Here is a 22,206-nt window from a genome sequence, read left to right on the forward strand (position 1 = left end):
GAGAAATTCTTTTCACTGGTGAAATCAACATGCAGCACATTGTGTTATTATACTTGCTTATAGCTCACCATGAAAGTTGTCTTTGTATGTGTGGATGTACGGCTTGTACTGTTTTGTTTTTATTTATTCTGCATTCTTTATTATAATGTTCTTTCCTTTTTTTCCAGACCAGAAAGATTGTTATTGAGCCTTCTACAAAGCTGAAATAATGCTGTGTGTTAAAAAAATGTTAACAATTCTAAGAAGTTATAAAAATTTATAAGTTGACTGAATACTTTGGAAATTTCTGCATATTTTAATATAAATAGGTAATGCAAATGTTTGTTCTTTGCATCTAGAGGTGGGTCTCTGTTTTCTAAAGGTCTTGTATATAAATTTGATTCTTAAAATTACATTAGAACAAAACCAGTATTTTTTTCAGAATGTATAATAGGAAAAATGTATTTGCTAAAGACACAGAACATACATGGTTATCTCTGAATGTCATATAGTCATGAAATTCAACATAAATAGCATCAGTTGTTTGAATGACTTCATTAAGTGCATTTAGGGGACTGCCTCTTGCAGTCAGCTGAGATCCTTCCATTCAGTTCTGTGTGTCCTGGGTTAGCCCACAAAGAGAGGCTGCAGTTAATGGGGAGAGAAAAGGACATGATTTCTCTGTAGGTAATGTGAAGGTTCAGCTTGTGCTGGTGGAACTCACGTAGAAATTCAGTCACATGAAATCTAAGAAATCACAGAAAATTGTGTTACTTCAGATTAATTTGATGTTAGTCATAGCTAAAATCATAATAACAGGACAAGTAAGTCAAGAGCAGAAGTAGGTAAAAGGGAAGAGGTGAGTGACAGAATACTGGCAGATGGGCAAGAACCTAAACAATGACAATTTTAATGACTGGTCCAAAAATATAATAATTCAAATGTTATGATCCACTGGAGATGCTGGCTGAGTAAATGTCTAAAAAGACAAGCATCAAGCTGTTTTTTGGGGGGTTGGATGAGAGTAGAAAAGATTTGTTAAGTTTGCCCAGAGGAGAAAGAATGTCTGATACTCCAAGGCAATTTCTGCACAAGTGATGGTAGTAGGAGCTAGGAGTGGGCCTGGAGAGCTGCAGCTCTGTGAGCTCCCCTGGCCTGCACACCATGTGGAGCCTGTGTGCTTTTCCTGTGCTGCTGGGGTACCTCTTCCAGCTTAGTTCCATCTGAAAGCAATCTGCTCTGTGCTTGGGAGCTGCACACTAAGTGGGGCATTCTGGCTTCAGAATCACACTGCTACTCCAAACTTGAACACCAGTGTAATGGGAGGGGGCAGAGGGAGTACTCAGAATGTATTGTTTCATGTTACAGGTGCTGGCAGCACGTGGAGCTGAAAGCAGTGAGAGTCCAGAGGACCAGGGCACCAGAGGAGGTCACCAGGAGCTGTCATGCCTTATAAGCCCTGCAAGAAAGAGAAAGGGAGACTGATGCATTGGTTGATGCAAGCCTCTGTAGGTAAAGTTGGTGCATATCTGAAGTGTACTGTGATTTAGTATTTTAGGATGGATTGTCTTCTGACATATTGCCTGTGAAATTTTGATAGGGCTAGAAGTACTTTGTAGCATCAGCTCCATTAAGTGTGCAAAACTAATGCACAACAGGCTTTTGATTGTGCTGTTTTTATATATCTTTTTCTCAAGACATCATGGAACATACTTTGCTGAGTTGGAAGGCTTCCATGGTCATTGACACCAGTGCTATGAAATAACATTGCTGCTAGCTGGCAGTTTACTCTGTAGAAAGATGCTTATAATTTTTAAAGACTTCTTTCCAAATGGAATCACTATGGTAAATGAACCCTTTAAAGCTTACACTCACAAAACTGAATTCAGTTCAGGAGAATGTTGATTCTTCAGTCTTTTGTGAGTCACTTCCACTGTAACATTCTCTGGAATCATTCATTTTTGGGTGTTTAAGATGACTGATTGGTAATGTAGAGTTATAGATTCAGAGGTATTTCCATGTTCCCTGTCAATGTGCCACTTCATACCATATTCTCACAGAGACTGTTATATAAAAGTACCATTTTACAGAGCGGGGGCACAGAGAGAATAAATGATGGAGATAAGTCTGTGTAAGGAAATATGTTGCAGAACTGCTGATCCTAGGTTTCCTCATGTTACAATATTTAGCCTTTGGACCAGCTCTCTGGTTCTGCAGCACAGGTTCATCCCCTTTGTGCTGCAGCTCTTGGTCACCCCATCCAGAATGGACAAAAGGCTGCACAGCATTCAGGTGAGTCTGGAAGCTGATAGGATTCTTTGCTTTAGTGACAGCATTATGTCAAATAATGTGATGGTTAGCTGAGACAAATGTATTTAGTGCCTAAGTATAGTGTGTTTCTGTATGCCAGTACTTTGGAAACAAGGAAAGTGAAAAATGTATGGTGAGCTTGTCAAGAACTGTTCTTCCTACAAGCATTGGGCACAGCACTGCCTTTTAAAGTTTGCTGAAATGATTTGCTGGTAAGATTTTGGCTTGTGAAAGGCGATGAAATGCACCGGCACAACACAGACATCGTTACTAGATCTTATCAGCAGCTGTGAATACACATTTTAACAATGTTAAGATTTTCCAGGCCTCTTTCAAAATGGCTGTGATGCCTCCCTAAATGTGCCCATTATCTGTCCAAGAGCAGTTGTCTTTAATTTGCTTCTGAGCAATATTTCCTCTAGTTATCTGAGAGGTTCCAAGGCAATCCAGAGGAGTCTGAATGGATTTCTACTTAGAAACTGGCCATATTCAATCTGTAAAATATGTAGATATTTTCCCTTTGGGAAAGGCTGAAGAGGGCAATAGGTGCAGGATGTGGAGGGAAGAAGCAGTGCTCTGACCCTGCAGCATTTCTGCATGTTGAGTCAGGGAGTGACATTTAAACAATTCTCGCTGCACCCAATATGAAAAACTGTGGAGCAGATCAAATTGCTGGCTGTGCTCTGAGAGAGATGAAGAGGAAAAAGATCAAGGCATCTGTCAATAGGTAGCCTCTTTTATGTTTTAGGTGTTGGAGCAGCTTACCAGCAAGCTAAATGGGTCTTGAGGGTCTTTTTTTCTTTTTTTTTTTCTTTTCTTTCTTTGAGGTAATGAATGGCTCTGGACTTTCCATCTTTAGAGCTGGTGGTTTCCACACCACAGTGATTCAGCTAGCATGAACTCTTGACCAAATCCCAGTTTGTTTCCTGGTTTTGTTTTTCTAAAATATTTTACATTTAGCAGGGCATAAAGGCCTCCCTACAATGTGACAGAGTAGGGAGGAGTGCAGTGGAGAGCAGTGGTCCTTCTACTGGCTAGCTTTCTAAGGACAGCTTACTGTTCTTCTGAAAACTTTGCAACTGGAGCAGTTAAAGGAATCACTGAATTTTGACTGAAATGCAGACTAAAATCTTACATGCTTCTGGCTTTTTGATGCTTTGTTTTTATGTGGAATTTCCTTTGAGGGTTAATAAAGTCTGATTTTCATTTGAGAAATATGACCTGCCTGAAATGCTCTAAGTTTAATCAGTGTTTTATTGCATGGGAAAGTCACGTACATTTGTCTACTTGCAAGATAAATAGATTAGTATTGCCAATGATTTCAGGGGAATGGTTGTTAAAATAACATGGAGGGCCCTGTTCCTTTGCCTTGCTGGATGTATTTTGGTGACTGAATTCTCTGGGCTGCCCTGTTTAGGGAATATGCTGGTGGTTATCCTTTTACCTTATAAGTGGTAGGCTCAGTAAGGACTTAGAATAGCTAGGCTCTGGAGTTATAAACACCAAGAGAGAGACAATAGACAGGAAATCTATAGCTTGGGAAAGCTACAAATGAAAGAAATTATACCCTGAAAATTCAAACTTTTAAGTGTTAACTGACTTTCAGACTTGCATGCTTTGCAAAATCAGGCATTTCACCGAAGGAAAGCATTCCAGGTTGCTTTTGAGAAACCTGGTGTTTGCTTCAGGTGACAGAGAATATTGCTAAATTGACTTATTGGAAAGGATCCTTCAGGATACAGCACTGTCACTGTATTAGAGTGATATGGCCACAGGTGGGACTTAGTTGACACCTGAGCCAACACAGGCAGCTGTTCAAGTAGTGCACTGGCCTAGGTTAGTCAAGGCATAAATGCTCTGCTCCACTACAGCCTCACTGTCCCTCCCAGGGAAAGGGAGTCTCCAGGGAAAGAGCCCAGGCCTTGTGTGATTCAAGCTGGTTCCCCTAGCCTGCTGAGGACCAAATCCCCATCCTGAGGACCCTGGTGAAGCTGTGACCATACCAGCTGCTTTCTCTTGGCTCCTGCCAAAGGCCTCTGCCTGCCCATCTGGCTGTGTGTAAAAGCATCTTCCAGCCAAGAAAGTGTGAATAATCTTGCCCAGCTTCTTGGCAAGATTTCTTGGCATGGAGTTAACCTTATGACTCTGAAGGAGGTTTCAAAGGACATGCATTAACCCAGGGATCCAGTGGTTCTGGGGGTGAGTGAGGCATGAATGATCAGAGCATGGTTAGATAGGTTGATAATAGGAAACTGGTAGGAGACAACACCTCTGCACGAGGATGAGGAGTTACTGCTGCCCCTGAGGGTCAGGGGTGAGTAGGTAAAGAAATGTGAATCTTCATATGTGGAACTGCAGTGGGGAAGGGAGAGGCCTGGGGCTGGGCTATGGAAGTCTGACATGAGGCTGGGACAGATCCAGGGGTTTAAAAAGATATTGAGAGAGATAACTGGAGGGGACCTAGGGGTCTGTGGTTGAAAGAAAGGCACATGCACTTGCAGAACTACAATACAATATATACTATTCAGTACCCACTTGGCCCTACAAGCAAGAGAGAGATTCCTTTGTGGCTCTGCAGTTTTGAAAGCATCTATTTATTTTGTATACCTCCATGATTAGGAGGCAAATTTAGGGCTTATCTACTTGGGGAAATCCCTGTAAAATAGGTTGGGTGTGAATTTACAGCCTACTTAAGACCCAGAATAAATGCAGTGTAAATTCACACTTCAGCTTACTTCACAGGAGCTCCCCCGCAGAAACAAACCCTCAGAGTCACCTCTGTACCTCAGTCTGGTGCTAAAAGTGAGTGGAAGCTTTTCAAAATGTGGGCCTCCAGTTCCATTTTTATAGCTGGGTTTTTCTGTCTCCTGGGGCTTTTTGCAGCTGCTGTAAATCACTGTTGCTCTGCTGAGGTTGGAGAAGCTGGGCCAGTTTGCACTGCTCAGGATCTGACCCTTTGCCTCAAGTAACCTTTTATTATCAATTGGCCAGAGGGTATTTTCCTTTTTACTGGCTTCATTATTAAGCTTGTTCATTCACTCCCACCACTACCGATGTCTTTTTTTTTTTCTATTTTTCTCCCTGTGAATTTTATGTTGTGTCTTTCCTCCCATGTAATTTCCTAATAGTGAACTAGTGACAGAGTGGGCTGCTGGTATTTAATCTTGTGGCTGGAGAGGTCAGGGTGTTTTTGATACAGACAAATACTCCATTACAGTAAACTCACAGAAAGTTTCCTTTTCAACCTGAAAGGAGAAGGAAATGCACTCTCCACCAATGGGCTTTCAAGAATTACTTCTGAGCTGAACTTATACTAAAGGCCAGTTTGGTAGTGTTCTGTGAGCAAGGGGAAAAAAAAAGAGGAAGACAGAATATTTTTTTTTCTTTTCTTGCTGAGATTTGGCTTGAGTCTTGGCTCCTTATCAGATTAGAGTCCTGCAGGGGAAGTAACAACTCTTTGCACTGTGAGTTGTTGAAGAAATGGATATTACTGATGTCTAGCTGAAAGAGCATAAGGATTTAAGCCTTAAAGTTCTCTCTGTTTTTGGTGTTTAGGTAAACTTGCTTCTTGTCAGGAAAAGCTAAGTAACAAGGCAAATATACAACACAATACATTTCTTGCTGTACTGTATGGCAAGACTAAAAAGACTGCCCCTGACTACTTTATGGCAGTTTATTTAAATTTATTAGGCTGCTGCTGGCTCTACACAGGAGTGTAATCCATGGATGGCTGTAGGTACACAATATTGCAGTGTTCCCTATGCGTGGAGTAATTTGACATAAAATGTACTTTCTGCTTCTCAAGGGAGAGGCAAATATAACATCATATTGTCTTACTGTTCACTGCTTGGACTTGGCTGAATTGCCCTTTATTAGAAAGGGTTGAAGGTATAGAAAATGCAAGATAATAAATATTTATATCCCAAACATAACATGGTATCATAAATAATTAGTTTTTGAAGACATTAAATTATTCTTTCTGCCTAATTACTTGATTTGTGGCACCAGTGTGCTTAAATTTGTTTCTGTGGTAACCTGAGTTATGACTCTTTCTTCTACAGAAAATTTAGTATTGCTTTGCTGATTTCCTCTTTAAATGCAGTCAAAAATCCTATTTGCTAAATTAAGAAAACAATAATTGGAATGAAAACATTACCTTGCATTTCCTGAGCTGTTTGATTGTTGACTTTGACATGTGCTGCAATTACTAAACCACATATTTTTGTTAAAAAGGTACTCTTTCATTTTCCCAACTATTCTGGCATTAAACCTGTATGAAAAAATAGACTGAAGTGTAGTAAAAAGTTTGGTTAATTTAAATGTGGGAGCATGTTATCAGTTGAAAAATGTTATTTGAAAGATAACCTGGAGGTTGAAGCTGTTCTATTACTGGAATGAACATGGCAAGGTCAGATGCAGACCAAGTGAAAAGAAAGTCAATTGATGTGATGTGTTGGCACACATTTCTGGTAGGTGTAAGTCACGACTGTTGCATACACTTGATAGTCTTCTCCCATCGTTCATAGACTGATTTGTATTATTTATGATGTACTTGCAGGGAAGAAACTGTCCTCCTGCTACTCTTGCTTTGTGGTGTGTCTATCCACAGCACATACACAACTTGGTCTAGACAGTCTGGTTAGTTTATAAGCCTTGGAAGAAGGATCCTACAAGATGTACAGGACAAAGTGCTGTAAGTAGTGCTCTCAAAGCATTCAGCTTATATTGCCTGATAAGCATATTTCAGTTGGTGGCATACTCTTCATTGTGATCTTTCAAAAGCTGGTTGTTGAGGAATGTTGTCATCAGCATGAGGAGCCCAGTGGAGCAGGCAGTTCCTGGCTGCCTGATGCTGTGTGCTGACTCAAACAGAAACCCTTTTTCTTTCCAGGTATAGCTGACATAGACATTTGCTCTTCTGCCTCAGGCACAGGGTAGGTACAAGCTGTGCCCAGCCAGATCAATATCTCACTGCCATTGCAGTCGCTATGCCAAATCTATGTGTAAAGACATCTCAATGGCTCTGGTCAAAATTCCCATGTGAAAGGAATAGTTAGGGTTTTTCAGAGGGAGAACAATCCACAAGTCAGAGATCAGGGAACTGTTAAATGAAGAATGATGTATGTCACTTGCAGTCTTCATACCTACAAGAAGTTTTTTCAGAGCCTGACTGTGCTGTATTTCATCTCTCTACCTGCTTTGTGTGTTTAGAATGAAAATGCATAAAATCCCATTCCCTCCAGGAGATAAAGGAACATGTCACACCACACAGCTGGATGTTCCAGAGCTGGTCAGACTTGATCCAGTGCCTGGGCCTGTTCCAATGGGCCTTGAGCAGCCCTCTCATGGGCATGACAGAACCCTCATTGCAGAAAGGGCAGCTGCTCTGGGGACACTGGGGCACAAGGTCTGTGCATGTAAATATTGTGCTTCTGTATGATGTAGTGGATCCCTTGGGGTCATTTCTGGCAATGCAGCTCTTGCTGAGAGAAGCCTGGCAGCCTGCCCTGGCTGTGTGCCCCCACAGAAGCTTTGGAACCAGCAGGAGAGTCTATCTGCTTTCCCACAGGCAGAGCCTTGTTCTTCCCTGCCACTTGCCCAGAAGTGCAGCTTGGGCCCAAGCAGGCTCTCTCTGGAAGGTTTAAAAGTACTGCAGAAGCCAAGCAAAGGATATAAATTAAAGCTATGGTGAAAGCATGAGGTTACAGGTGTTTGTCTGGACAGGAAGTTTCGTGCAGGACACCAGGATCATGCAGAAGGAATCTCATGACCTGGTTTCCAGACCCTTGTATCAATCACCTAATTTCTTTTCTGACTGAAAACATACACAGCATGTGAACTGGCAGTGGCCTTCGTATTGGGCAGATGAGTGACACACATCTGCACACAGGCTGTGGCACACTTGAGTTTCATGTGGAACAGCTTTTGACTTCTACAGGAACTGCTGCATGTGTTACTGTAATTGACACTGGTGTGTTTGGATTACAGCTTTCATTGTATCTTTGTAAGGTTATTGTGTCCAAAAGCCACAGCCCGAGTTCCTTTTTTATTTGCCTTGACCACTAGGTACAGAAAAGTCAAAGCCATTCAGGTAGGCTGTATCTTATCCTTCTTGAGCTGTCTGGAGGCCCGGTCTGTATTCTAAGCAACAGGTATGGGCACTCTTGTGTGTCTCCTCTTCACTGAAGGTGGCCAGAGTGATTCATTATGGATTTAGGAGAGTGAATCATACAGCAGCACTGCCTGTCTCTGTTGGTGCTGGAGAGAGCCAGGACAATTAGCTAAGCCTAGGCATTAACTCTAGGCTAAAGGGGTGTGCTTTTCTTGCTCAGAGCCAGGGAAGTATAAGTTTGAGTTCCAATTAGCAGTATTTAAATGCAAATGAGCATAAAAAGAGCCTGGAGTGCTGCATGTCTGCAGAGGCATCTGTTGCCCACAGACAGATCGATTTGCTGCAGATGCTTGAGCATACTGCATATGCCCAGAGCTCCTCTTTGCCATGTCTTCAGTGAGCATCTCTTGTATGATCAGACACAGAGAGATGTTCCCTTCTGTTGACTCTGCAGGGGCAGTTGGAACTTCTGGCAGGATGTGCACTGACAACTAGGTTGGACATGTCTTAAAGCCTAGTAGAAGGTGCTAGTAGAGTTCATCTATTAGAAACCTCTCTCCTAGTTTTCTTTTGCCAGCAGTATGTCCAGGTCAAGTAGAGGCTGGAGGAGAGAGAAGTGTACTGGTGTGAAGATGCTCTGCACTGAAAGTTTGTTCCCCTCCCTTTGGGATACATCAACAGCTCTTAGGTCAGCGTTGCTTCATTCATTCACCAAGCAAAGCAGGGGCCACCTCAGAGACCTTTTATGTTGTTAGCATGGGGCAAAACGGCATTTGTTATAATTGCACATTGGAATATAATTAAAGTTGTATCTTCACAGTTTCTGGAAGATCTCTCTTCCTCTGAGAAGAAGAGGGCTGCTGTGAGTCTTATTTCACTATGATTAAATTATTTCTACTGGACAGTGTGGAAAACAAATCAGAGTCCTAGATACCATCTCTTGAAGAGAATGAATCTGGATTCAGTGCAGCTGGATGTAGAAAGCTGAGGCCTAGCAACAACTGCAAGGAGCAGTTACTATTCCACTTGTCCATCTTCTTTTTATAGGTATGTAAATATGGTCTTAGATTATCTGATTTATCTAGCTCAGGCATGATTTAGTTTTAGGGTTGGCATTCAAATCTAAGACTAATTCTGGAGATACTCATAATTATTTCATAATTATGAGATATCCTGGGGAGGTATCTCAGTGTTTACAGAGGAATATCTTGCTTTACCACACTCCAGATATATCAACACAGCCAAATCTCCTTCTAGTATGTTATAATTTAATTAGCTCCACTTCTTGAGTCATAATCTGTTTCTTTGGGGCTGAAGCACACACACACACAAAAAAGACAAAATGCAAAATGTGAAGAAGTAATTGTGATCTTTGCTACTTGGATTTTGTACCATCTGTTAACGTGACTACTTGTAAAGTCATTTTCTAATTTGTTGAATTGAAGTTTCATGGCATGGATAATATTTCCTTTCATTATGAAGCCATCAGATGTAGCACCCCTGAGAAAACCATCCTACCAGTCTGAGATCTGGGACATAACTCTCTCCTGCTCAAAATTGTCCAGCTTCTAAAAAGCAGCAGCACAGTTTACTCTAAGTGAGAATCTAGCCCATAAAATCCTTCAAGGGCAAATTCTAACTGGGCAGTGAGCCAAAATGTGATCCCAGAGGACCAGATGCCATGAAAACCTTGGCAGAGTTTCCCCAGATGTGCCAGATGCATCTTGACTTCTCAGCCACAGATCTTTCTTTGCCTTCTCAAGAATATTACTTTACTATTAACTTGCTCTATTTACCCCTCTGTTAGAAGGGTTGATATTTCTGATTTTTCACCCTCATTTTCACTATCTCTGTCTTCCAAAAATGAAGTGTAGGAGGGATTTCAAGAGTTGATATTTCCAGAGCTGGCCAGCCTGTGCCTTGGAGATGTTTATGGCTGTTGAGTGCTTCAAAGGTGCCTCTCACATTGGAACAGCATCACATACAGAGATCTCTGTGCTCACCAGGGCTGCTGGGTAGTCTGGTCTCCTGGCTGGGGTGAAAGTGATAGATTGCTACACCAGCATCTCTGGGGTACCCAAACCATCCTGATGTGGAAAAATAGGGTTTGATCAGCCTCTCCTCATATCAGTTCCTCCTGGACTTGCCCCAGCTCACAGCTCCCTGAGATCAGTGGTACTTACTGATCCCAGCAGAGTGGTTTGTTAGGCTGGTTGCTCCAGGGCAGTCTGTCTCTCTGCTATTCCTCACTCTGTTCTTACAGTCCTCCACTTTAACCCTCTGCAATTTGCATCTTCTGATGCTTCACTATCAGCTTTTTGGAAGGTTTTCCTGGAGTGTCCACTTTTTGGCACATGTTGGTTACCACTTCTCATGCTTTTCTAGTTATTCTCACTGGTGTGCTGAGTCATGGCACCAGGTGTGACAACTCTCTCCTCTGTCACTGTTAGCCAGCAGTCACATCTCACTCAGCTTGCCCTTACAAGCTGCTGAGGCTAATGGCATCAAGCTAATGGCAACATTTTCTGGTGCCATTTTCTTTTTGGGTCCTGTGGTGATCAAGAAAGAGCAGAGGAAGTATGAAACAGTTAAATGAGATCAAGGTCTCTCTTATAACCTGCACAGAGAGTAACCACCATTCTCCTAGAAAAGGAACAGAAAATAGCAGCTCGTGTCACTCTGTGTAACAATGGTTGCAAAAAGAATGGGAAATAGTGCACTTCCCTCATGTCTTCCACAGCTTCAGGAGTAGATGAATGACAATTTTTGGTTCCTTCTCCTCAGAGTGAGGAATGGATGACTAATATCATTGTGACTGATGCCATCTAATTGGCTCAAAAGAATTTTCTGGTAGTTCTCATGATTAGCATCACTTCTCATCATGTGCAAGCCATTGCAGAGCAAAGACCTCCATTTGAACTGTCATGGTATGAAGAAGATGTAAAAGTACTGGGTTTCTGAAGCAATTCAATGTATATAAAGTATGTATGAATCAGTATTCTGATCTTCCTGTGCAGCAAGTCATGATGACTGATCTATTTCTACAGTTACTAATTATATTATGTTAAAAAATACTTGGTGTTCAAGTGACTTTTATGCAGAAATTCTGTGAGATTGAAATTTAAGGAAGACTGCCAGGAGGGTACTACTGAAATACTTTGCTTTGAGTCAGTTTTACCCATTTCAAAACAGTTTGTTGAGCTGGGTTGCTGTGTGTTACTTAATATTGAATCTGAGCCATTTCTGTGAACTGCTGTGGTATTTTTGGGACAGGAAGCTTTGTATCCTGATTATTTCTTACAGCCACTCCCATCTCTGCATTATCTAACCAAGGGTGTGTTGCAATTTCTCCTCTTACCTACCGTAGTGCTGGATCATGGGAAAAAGCTTGGACAGAGAGGCTCACTTTGGACAGATGAGACAAACTGAAGGCAAACTGGGTCAGATCAAAATATTTTGCTTTGGTTCAGCACACAGAAATTAAGTGTTTCAATTCAGGAGTACCAAACCACTTAATTTTTAAATCAAAAGTGTGGAAGTAACATATTTGGCGCTTGCTAACGCCATACTTTGAAGGTAGGGATTTGAATTTCTCCCAGGTGATGAAGAAATGGGGCTCTATCACAGTGCAGCCTTCACCAGCCTCGTGAGAAAAGGACTTCATGTTCACTTTGAAAGAGGTCAGTGCAAAGGTTTAAAAGAATTAATATTACAACAGCATCCTTCGAAGTTTAAGAAGGTAACATCAGTACAAATATGGAAAAAGGACCTGGCATTGTAGCAGTAGAGTCAAATTAAATATTTCATAGATATGTTAGAAATTTGCTGGGATCAGACTCAGGACTGGAGCATTCATACAGCTCATTCTGTACAGACAGGCTTGGAGAAATGGAGAAGTGTTATCCATGCTTGTCCTGAAGTTGTGGAATAATGAAGGACAGACTTGTCTGGGTGAGGATAGAAAGAGAAAGAGCAGAGCCTCTTTGACAGGTGGGTGTCATTTAAGCCACCTGCCTGGGACAAGTGGAAAGATGCTTTTGAGCAACTCTTGGAAGCACTTATTAGTGGCAAAGGGACATTTTATGTGGATATTATTTGGAAAGGCAGTATGACAAAACCCCTTAATGTATCACCATGGTAGGATACTTTGAGGCTACTCTCTTTCACAAGGTAGGAGTTATTAGGGAGATACTTTAACTGAATTTCACCAAGGAAGATTTACTTGTTCACAGCATCACAGAATGGTTTGGGTTGAAAGGGACCTTTAAGGGCCATCAAGTCCAAGCCCCCTGCAGTGAGCAGAGATATCTACAACTAAATCAAGTCACTCAGAGCCCAGTCCAGTCTGATCCTGAATGTTTCCAGGGATGGAGCATCCACCACCTCTCTGGGCAACCTGTATCATTGTTCCACCACCTTCACTGTAAAAAATTACTTCCTTACATGCAGTCTAATCCTGACTTCTTTTAGTTTAAAAACATCACACCTTGTCCTGTCCTACAGGCTTTGCTAAAAAGTTTGTCCCTATCTTTTTCACAAGTCGCCTTTAAGTATTCTAAAGAAGGAAGTGTTGATGAAGTTGGAAATCCACTCAAGAAAGAGATTTGGATTCCTGGACAGATAGTGGGACAGATTTGTCAGACAGTTTGTATGGACCTAAATTGTAAAATGATTTTAAAACGTAATTTCCAAGAGTAATTAATATTTAACTAATGGAATTTCTCAGTTTATAGGGCAACTAGTATGCAGTAGATATCATATATATAGATAATCTGATCTTGGTATATCTCTTGATCTTGACTTTCAACATCTTTCCTTCATTATGACTCTGCTACCAGTCAAAATCTGGGGGATAAAATGAGGTAATTTGACCCAGTCAAAATTGCCTGCTTGGACAAATACGAGGTGATAAAGTGAAGAAACACAGCTCAAGCGTTAGGAAAATGTTCTCTAATTGCACTAGTAGTAAAATCATGGCATAGATTACTTAGGGAGAAAGTGACGTATTCTTGTCCGAATTTTTGCAAGAAAAAGTGTGATGAATGTTTTTCAGAGATGGTCTAAGTTATTTATTCTGTTTCAGAGCAAGGAAAGAGGTTAAATAATCCCTCCAGGTCACTTCTAGGCATGGGTTTTTAAGATTCTCTTAAGTGGGCACTTTGGGGTACAGAAGATCATTGCTTCTTGGGTGGGGTCAGCACAAGAATAGACATTGTACTGTGGAAATTTTCCTTAGGGCAGATGGTCATACAAGAAAAAGGTGTGGGTTTTACTGAAAAGAATTATTCTTTACCTGCTCTGCAGAGCTTCAGACAAGAATGCCCAGCTTCCCAGGTTGAAATACTGTGCATCAGATGGTATAAGCATTCCTAGAAGCTACAACAGATTATGTAAAAGTGTTAAAGTGGTTTTGCATGAACATAATTTTTATTGAAGAGTTGTGCTCCAGTGATGAGGAACAAAGGAAGGACATGTGATAGAAATGTGCAATGTAAACAGCTCACATGGCTCCTAGCAATTGCATGGTTTTAATTGGATAAAAGATCGTCAACTGTGTTTGTAAAAATTATTCAGCAGTTTGAAAAAACACTAATATTTAGGAAAGCTGTGCCTTTCTGGAGGCACCTGGCAGCCAGATAAAGAACCAAAGTCCATTAATAGATGAGTCATTGCTTCTATGTCATTGCCTGAGATACCCACATAAACTCTCACTGGCTTCAGCAGGTGGTGTGGTCAGATTAAAGGAGAGTGTGGTCGCTTGGCCAGGCTCTGGCCTGACTTCAGGCTCACACTGATTTGTTGGGGATTTTAAGCAAACAGAATGGAAAGAGTGCCTCAACTGACAAAGTTCATTAGCACTCCTCTTTCTCCCCTTCCTCTTCTTATCCCATCCCTCTCGTTGCTTCTTCTGTTCCTTGTAGGGCCAGGGACTTGCTGTCCCTTTTTCTGGGTAGTGACCACATGGCCAATCTCTCTGCAAAGCCCTGACTTGCTGGTGATAGCCACAGAACTTCATGGCCATCATGGGTTTCTTCCAGACTACCTTGTCCTTGCTACACAGATGATTGTTGCTCATGAAGCAGGATCTGATTTGCAAATAAAAAGCTTTCAGTAGTTCTCTGTATTTTATACTGAGTTACAGAAGTACCGATCTAGTTGACTACATGGATTTGCAACCAGCAGCTCAGCAGCTGCTTCATGAACCATCCTTCCAGGAGGGGAACATCACAAAGATGGCTGAGTTGGATGCTGAGGAGTGGGATTTGGTCTATTCATCCCAAGAGAAATCCTCCCCAGTTGTGAGTCAAAGCCTGCTGTCTCTTGCCTGAGATGAGGGGAATCTCCCAAGGGCAGCTAATCTTGCACGATCTCATCACTTGAGATCAAACATCATGATATTGGGTCATTAGGTACTTCTAAAAGTGCATGCAAACCTCATTCAAATTCCCATATAGCTCTAGCCAAAACACAAGCCAAATCATGATCCAAATAACCTCCTCCTCAGCCCACCTTCGTTGCCGTTCTGTTTCAGTGGCAAATGCAGCACAGAAAAGATGCCTGAATGCTTAATTCAGAAATTTACTGTTTAAGGCATTACTTGTATGAACACCAGCGTAACACATAGAATACCAATGCCCTAAATTTAGTAGTTTAGTCTGAGTCATTTTCACTATGTGGGAGGGCTGTGAAGACACTCCACAGAGTGGAGAAACTTGCTGGTGGTGTCTGTCCAATGAGATTTTTTTTTAAAAGTCAGAACACAGCAGAACTACAGATATGTTTGTGAGTAAAATGCAGTTTAGTTGCAGGCTCCAGCACAGGAGAGGGGCGGTGTTGCTCTCCACCCACTTCAAAAGCTGAAGTCAGGTTTGACTGATATGTATCTCTGACACTGAAATAGGTACAGGATTTTTCATGACAGCAACACACAGACAGAGGTAAACACTCTGGCTGCGTGATTTGGAGGGACATGGTGTAATCCCCAGATTTGTCTGTGCAATTACATCTTATTTTCAGATTTCCTAGTGATAGCAGCTGAGTTGATACAATCCTACATGTAACCAACCAGCAGGCAAAAGTTATCCCTGGGTTCATTCACTGAGGGGTGAAATGTTGTCCCACTGAAGACCAGGTGACTTTTGCCACATAGGTCATCCAGAAGGACTAGAGGTACACCCACAGCCTTTGAAATAGATGTGGGCACGAGTCCTTAGGTGTGGATGAGAAGGAGGCATTTGGACTTGGTATTCTGAACTGGTAACACCTTCCTGCCAGTCTGGGTTTTATTCTTGCTCCATTAGCCTTTCTGCATGAATGCAGCTGATTTGAAGTTGATACAAATTTAGCAATTCCATTTTGGACATTCTTCTTGGGACCCTATGGAATGAAACTGCTCCTCTCCTTAAATGAAAACCTAACTTCAGTACCTTATTTTAGTCAGAATTTATAATGTTTTTATTTTGAATAAAAGTTGGTTCTAGCGCAACCCCTGCTCTCTGTGTTGAGATGAAGCAAGAAGAGATAAAGGATGTTTTCATGCAGATGTGTAAACATACTCAGGCTAGACCCTATACCCTGATTCTCATGAGTGGGCCACAGAGGTCAGGGCTCTGCTCACACAGCCTGGAGGACTGGTTGTGATGTGTTTAATGCCAATGAGATGAACTCTGTTCCTAGAGAAACTCCAGTAAAATCAAAAGCTTGTTAATAAGAAAAGTAGTTAGCTGCTATCTGAAACAAAGAAAAACACCAAACAAAACCCTGTTCTGCTATTTGTTCCCATGCTGGCATTTAGCTGCCAGGAAAGACCAGTCTTATAAACGTGAAATCATATCCATGGCAACATGCAAACCATGTTTAACTTTGCAGCATGTTAAAAGGTACATTAAAAAAAAAAGTATTTTACTGTTGAGAATAGCAATTATGACTTTTAACTGAGCTATTTTAACTCAGCCTGAGAATGTTGAGTAGTGAGGGTAAGGGCCAGAGGCACAGCTTGTTCCTCAGAGCACTTGTTGCTAGACATTCCCAGAAGGTATTATTGCTTAAATACAGCTTGTGTTTTCTTTACCCAGATTCCTTTAGCAAGGAAGATATGACAGGTTGTGATATTGGACTGCAGTGAAGTTCCACCGGTGCTGTTCTACCCTTCATGAGTGAGCACTGCTGGGCTGTGCAGCTGGCAAGCTCATGCTCTTTTTTTTTGGGTAAGTACTGGATTCAAGGAGCCTGCTTTGTGCTATGGCATCCTGGGATTATAAACACCCTACTCAGGTGCTGTTTGGTGGCTCCTGCATCATGCTAAAAAGCAGACATTACTCACAGAGTAGGAGAGCAGCTGAACTGGGGAGTAGCCTGAATTAGTGTCTGGGCTTGAAAATGTATTGGGAAAAGTAACAGAAAGATCCCAACTTGGAGCAAAAGCTGAAGCTGAAAACTGCAGATGGTTTTCTTGTCTGTACGATAATGTCAAACCCAAAAAAGGGAGTTTTCACACTCTGTTGTCTGTTTAGCACAAAGTGAAAATTATGTACTGGAAAATGGAGCCCTGTGTCTGGGGAAAGCAGCTCTGACTGTGCCTATACAATACCATACAGGGCTTTTTTGGAAGTTGGGCTTGACTGCTTTGCAGAGGTCTCTGAAGCCTTGAGCTCTGAAGCCTTATTTGCTGTGGAGTGAAGGGAGGGAAAAGGAGCAATGGGATGTGTCCTCAGTAGTTTTTATCTATTAGCAGCTTCATGATAATGCCATTCAGAGTGAATAGTGCTAGGAATCTCCTCTAAAAACCAGAAGTTTCACCTCTAAGGGCAGCAGAACAGCCCCTGTTGGTTGTGAGGACAGTGCCAGAGGTCACAATGGCTACAGCTGGATTTCAAAAGGCATGGTGGAAAAGAAGAACAGGATGTTTTGGTAGCTACTGTCATGTGTGTCTTGAAGCAAAAGGGCTGGTAGATGCAGTAACCTGAGTGTCTGGCTCTGAAAAGACAGCATCATCTTGGAAGAACACACATGTATTTGCTGTCTTCTGTAGCTCTTCATCATGGCTCTGGTTTCTCTCTTCTCCTTTTTAGTGCACAGAAGTGAGGCAAAGATGATACAAGGTGACCTTCCTATAGAAATTTAACAGCATATATATTAGCATTTGCCTCTCTTTACAGAAAAATGGAGGTAATGTATCAGTACAACCTGTCCCTTCACTTTTAAGGAAAATCTCAGACATGTGTCTAGCTGGACAAGGAGGGTTGGACTGTGCTGCACCTTTCCACTTTTGTAAAGTGGACACAGATAGTATGTTCCAGCAGGATGAATGATTTGACACTTTACCTCAGTTACTGGAAGTGCTGTGTACAGTCTGGAGAAAAGAAGTGTCTGAGATGCCTTGCTAATAAGCTGTCTGCATGCTGGTGTGAGGGGAGAGAGGTGAAGCACCAGGCAGTATCAGAATAGCATCCTGGGGGCAGTACCTCTTTCCATGGGACTCCAGTGAGAGTTGCCTGTTTCATAGTCTTTTGAAATACTTTATCTTCAGGTACCTAAAATGAGAACCAAGGAGCCTGAAGTACCCAATTTTGACAAGAAAGTTACTTTTGTTTGTGGGAAGTTTCCTGAAAGGTCTTCAGGAGTTATTCTGCAGTGAACTTTGGATTCTGCCTCGGATGGTGGTGTCCCTTGTGGAATATGTGCTACTCAGTCTGTGGAGTTGTCAATACAAGGCATATTGCTGTAGCCCTGTGGGTGCTTTGGCCTTTGCTCTGGATCTTAGCTTTAGTCATGCAGCTCTTCTTTTGCAGGATGTTGGTATCTTTAGATCTGTCTGCTGGGTTCTTCCTGCTTTCATGCTGAAGACTGTGTGGGAGAAGGTGGCCAGGAGTATAGTGTTGGAACGACCTTTTACTGATGGAGGCACAGTGGTGCTGTGTGCTGCCAACACACTCTGGTAGTGGATGCATCTATTTCAGCAAAGCTGTGCCTTCTGCTGTTCCACTGCTCAATCTTGTGCAGCAGGAGAGAAATGGTACTTGCAGAAGCCTGGGTTGGAGGGCAGTGGGGTGTGTGACAGCTGTGCAGGTGGACACTCCAAGTGGGGGTGCCATGTGAGCCATGGGTTTTACCCCTCTCATTCTAGTGTTCATAGCCCCACATCTGCTAAAGTCACTTGTGCCCATGTGGCTGGGATGTCTTCTGCTGCTGTCACTTCTTGGGGAAGCCTCCTTTAACAGGTCCTTGAGCACTGGCTAGAACTGTGGCACCCATTGGGGCACACAGGGACTCAGAGACCCCATTCACATGAGGACTTTCACCTAACCTCAGCAGACCTCAGCAAGACCTCCAACACTTAGATCCTGACCTCAGACCAAATGCCTCTGTCAGGTATCTTTGAGGGGAATTTGACAGATTTTTCCTCATTTCATCCTTAAGTGCCCACTAGTGGTCTCTTCTTTTGAAGAGAAACCAAGACCTACTGAAAGGCTGTTTTTCCATGAGGGTAACTTCAGCATACTGGTGACAGCTTTGGTGGGTGTCTACTGAACCAAGAGTGTCAAAGCCAACATCTAAAATGACCTTTAGGCTGTTTACTCAAAGCAGTAACAGACTCGCCCCCGTCTTCCTGATAAGGCCATCACTTATCAAGAAATAAGAAGAGCAAGTGGCAAGATATGGAAATCATTGTGGGAGTGCCTAATTGAAAACATATAGCATGGTACAGAAGTAATGCTATACACCAGTAACCTTTGCCTCTTCTGTGGAATATGTATATAGAAACCAGGAGAATTACCAGGTATTGGGAAAAAAAGTTAATTCCAACACAAATAGAAAACCTTTTCTTGGAGAGACAGATGTGTATAATTTAAGTCAAGTTTCTCCTCATGCTCCATGCTTCTGTTTCTTAGATATGTAGTAAAGTATCAGAAATCAACAATTTTCATCTCACTTAAGTGAAACATTTTAGAAGAGGAGTCTAAAGTAAGCCAAGAGATTAAGTAGACACTAAAAATCAGTAAGCTCTTAATTTAATAGCTAGATATGTAGGAAGCTAAGTACCAAATAGAAGACAATGAGTTGGTTTCCACTCTTATTTAGAAAATCAAGTTCCTTCTTTGCATAGTCATAAGACAAAAATGTTCTTCAATACATGCTTTAGAAAGTATTGGTATTTTAATGGATTTACCTCATTAAGTTATATTGTAGCATTTTACCATCTCATACTAAAGTTTGTTTTAGCTAATGTTCACCTGATTTAGTTGTGGGGTTTTTTTTCTTTTAATTAATTTTTATTATTTAATTTATATTCATTTTTATTTGGGGTGAGAATAGCAGCACCATCTAATCCTACTTTTGTATTTACTGGAGAATGTCTAGACTGGCTAGTGTGAGGGTTTTCATCCTGGAAGGTTTTAGTAAGATCCCTCTTCACTTGGTATATACGTCACACAAGTACTGAAACTGAAAGCTTTCGATGCGATACAACACCTAGTAATAAACTGTTTCAACATTTTTTTTTTTGAGGGGAAAGAAATACCATCTTTTGGCAGTGTTTCCTCTCAAACCTCAGAGACTTGCTGATCTGCTGTGTAGATCTGTGCTGTGGTTGCAAAGTATCAAAACAGAACTAAGGATTTTTATATCTACTCTTCCCACCCAGCACTCACAGCTCCTTCCCCCTTCCCTGTCTGTCGGGTAGGTTCTGAAGGCGTTGGGGAGACAGGAAGGGAAGGGACACAGGACTGACCATTGGACAGATAAAAGGAGAATAGTGCCAACAACTAAGCCTCGTTTCTTTAGGAATACAGCCTGAAAATGCCTTGGTAATTAGAATGGACTGTGAATATTGCAGGTTTTTCGGGGGTGGAGGGGGGAAGCAAGGTAGAAGCAACTGGTTTCCATGTCAGATTAAGGAATTTGCTAGTGTTCAGGGCAAATGGTTCCACTCTCCTCCTTAAACTCTGAGCTTTTTTAATGAGAATGATGATTTTCTGTGTTCCTGTGCTGTTGTGATACATCATGGGAACGTTTGGCAATGATGCATGTTGGACATGGAGCCCAGTTGCAGCCAATGGGCCATGAAGGATAATGACATCCAAACCAGAACTCCAGTTAAGTCACTGGGATGTTCAATTTCTTATCAAATTTTGGAGTTTTCTTTGTAATTTTCTATGCAAAGCAGGCACTTGGAGTGGAAAAGGTCATTTTGATAAAAATCCAACTTTTCACTAAAATCAGTTCTCTTCAGCACCCTGTCCCAAAATCTGTTATGTTCACAGTGTTCCAGAACAGCCTTGCCATCTGTCAGAAGCATTTTTAGGTAACAAATTATTCAACCTAACTGTGCCCTGTCTTTACCACAGCAGTTGTGTTGTCTTTGAACTTCCTTGGGATAGATAAGCCTGAGGCTCACCATAGGCAGCAGGAATCTCCAGACACTGAAGGGGAACCTCTAGAGCCAGGAATTAGAAATGTCCTGAGGATGTGGGTGTTTCTGAAGCACCAGCCATCTCCCGAGTAGGGATGTCTTTACCTACTACTGCAGATAGCAAGTGTGTTCCAGCACGGAGGTAGTGCTGTTCCAGAAAGGAGTGTGTGTCTTGCTCTCCCTTTAAAATGGATCCTCTTTTGCATATTTTGTATTCTGGTAGGAGGTGGGAGGTCACACTCAGTCTCTTCCTGACAAGATCCAAATTCATATTATCCACCCCCAGTTACTGCCTAAAACATATGAAAAGTTCTCAGATAAAGGATCTTTCTCTTTCAGCCATGTGTCCTGATCACTAGGCTGAGGATTCAGCCCTCTTAGGATCAAAGCCTGAATTTTGGTTTAGAGGGGAGTCCCCCTATCCAAAACCCCGTGGTTAAGGCATTTCTTGAGGAGGTGAGAGACAGGGGTTTGAACTGCTGAATGCATATCTCATGCTTCTTTTCAAGAGCATGCTAATTACTAGACTGTGATATGAGAAGCAGACAGTGTTGCCACTATCAAATTGGTTACTCAGCCTGGGTTTCAAAAGCAAGTGGCCCCAGCCAAGTTTGAAGCCTCAAGTTTGAAGCAGGGTCAGTGTGCTCCCAGCTGTGGGTGGGCTCTCTGGGCTGGAAATGGGTTCTGTCAGCTCTCCAAGGCTGGGGAATACCTGGGGCAGGTGGGGTGATATGGGGAGCAGTGAAAGGGCACAGATGGCTCTGCTGGGAGGCAGAGGAGAAACCTTCTCTAGCCACAGGGAATTAACTTTCTCCAAATGCTGAGTTGTACATGCAACATGGCACTATGAGAGCTGTTGAATATTTTGTCGTGAGGCCACTAATGAACTTGATAGCCACCACATTCACCAGTTGGTGGAACAGATTTACCCATCATTTCTGAGTTTAAGTGAATGGGACTTTACTTGTGGTTAAAGTTGTGAGGTGGGGGTTTTTTTGTTGGGTTTTTTTTTTGGTTGTTTGTTGTTTTTTTTTAAATACACTTCAGTCTCACTTAAATACACTTCAGCTGGACTGGAACTTTTAACAGTGTTATTTTGTCTCCTCAAGTCTCCTTCAAGATAAGGTTTTCTTGTATTCTGAAATGATGTGGCAGAAGGCAAAAAATAATCTTGTAACTCATTAGGAAATAAACAGAGGCATAATTGCCATCTGTGTTGCAGTCCATTTAATCTTTTCTCTCTCCAGTCATGGAAAAAAAGTTCATAAAAAAAAAGTTGAGGTCTGGTTTTGTGATATTTTTGAGAGAAGCTAGCATAAAAAAATTACAGAAAAGAAAGGGAAAAAAAGCCCCAATACGGGCGCTATACATTATCTTAGACAAAATGGATTAA

General features: G+C 41.9%; 1 long non-coding RNA gene across 2 annotated transcripts in view; it reads left to right on the top strand.

Moving 5' to 3' along the window:
- Positions 1-213: 213 nt before the first annotated feature.
- The window catches only part of LOC136559472 (uncharacterized), a 39,911-nt gene continuing 17,918 nt past the window's right edge, over positions 214-22,206 (top strand). For both annotated transcript variants that reach the window (XR_010784009.1, XR_010784010.1), the window contains exons 1-4: positions 214-308; positions 1,348-1,491; positions 6,848-6,982; positions 16,477-16,608. This is a non-coding gene — a long non-coding RNA (uncharacterized lncRNA). The remainder of the gene's footprint in view (positions 309-1,347; positions 1,492-6,847; positions 6,983-16,476; positions 16,609-22,206) is intronic.

Source organism: Molothrus aeneus, chromosome 8, assembly GCF_037042795.1.
Source record: "Molothrus aeneus isolate 106 chromosome 8, BPBGC_Maene_1.0, whole genome shotgun sequence".
NCBI classification, from domain to species: domain Eukaryota; kingdom Metazoa; phylum Chordata; class Aves; order Passeriformes; family Icteridae; genus Molothrus; species Molothrus aeneus.